We start from the raw sequence: 598 nt of genomic DNA on the forward strand, positions 1-598 counted from the left end.
ATTGGTTAGGTTGCATATTGGCGCGCGATAGAGTAAGAGACAAATTGCGCCAATACCAACCAATCAGTAGTGGATACAACGGGGTCCAAACAGCGGCCAAAGGTTAGCTGTTATCTGCTACGTTTGAATGTATGTATATATAATAAAGGAGAGAGGAATTTCATTAGAGTGTGCGCTACACACCTATTTGTTTATAGCAGTGTGGGGGGAAACTCCCGCCCGCGGGCGAAATTGCACTCGCACGTCCATTTTATTATGCCTGCAGGCTGATATATTTATATGTACAAAATATAGTAAATTTTTCAATTATAAAATTTATACAATATTCCTGTGCCTATTTTCGACATAGGTCGCGTTTCCACTACGACTTAAAACAGTCAGACTCGAACAGAAAATCGTCTGGCAGTTGCCATTTCAATGGAAATTTTGTTTCCCATATAAAACACACATTGCTGTTTGTACCAACCCCTTGAGACCCAACTATACTCCAGCTGAAAAATAAAGAATACCGCATAAGTAATATAAATGTCCTAAATTCAATGGTGGCGTTAATGCAGATGTTACGCGTTAATTTAACGTGTTAAACTTATCTTTATTA

This window comes from Octopus bimaculoides, chromosome 2 (assembly GCF_001194135.2).
Source record: "Octopus bimaculoides isolate UCB-OBI-ISO-001 chromosome 2, ASM119413v2, whole genome shotgun sequence".
Taxonomy (NCBI): domain Eukaryota; kingdom Metazoa; phylum Mollusca; class Cephalopoda; order Octopoda; family Octopodidae; genus Octopus; species Octopus bimaculoides.